Raw genomic sequence first — 615 nt, forward strand, 5'->3', positions numbered from 1 at the left:
GATGTACTGTTAGTGTAACAGCTAATCACATTACGTCATATTAACAAAAATAATTATATTACACGATAATAATTACACGACGATATAAAACGTTTTAGAATATCAATGCATTAAAATTAAATTTTTAGAATAAAAAATAATTCAAAACTTAATTGATATTAACAAAAAAAATTAACTTCCCAACTAAAGTCTAAATAAATTTGTACATGTATTGTTGGTTTTTTCTAACATATGAAGGAGCATTTTGTTAAAATAATATATTTTATTTATTTATTTATTTTTTTGAGTGGATAGTTGAGAAAGAGATAATGGCCAATACCAAGAAACATTGTTGCTATCATATTCTTATCATGTGTCTTTTGTAAAAATTCCTCCTTAGCTAGCAGCACCTCTTCACTCCCCATGAATTTCAATTCATTTCTCTAACTCTTTCTTTTTTTTTCTTTTTCTTTAAGCTTCATTTTCCTTTCACTTACTTCATAATAATAATAATATTAATAATAATCCATTTCTTCCATTTCCAACAAAATCTTTTTGTTGGAGTAGTGCTTCATAGTTCAAAGTTCAAACCTTGTTACTGCTTCTGAAAAATTTGAGGAACACTCTCTGATTTTG

Source organism: Arachis duranensis, chromosome 4 (assembly GCF_000817695.3).
Source record: "Arachis duranensis cultivar V14167 chromosome 4, aradu.V14167.gnm2.J7QH, whole genome shotgun sequence".
Taxonomy (NCBI): Eukaryota; Viridiplantae; Streptophyta; class Magnoliopsida; order Fabales; family Fabaceae; genus Arachis; species Arachis duranensis.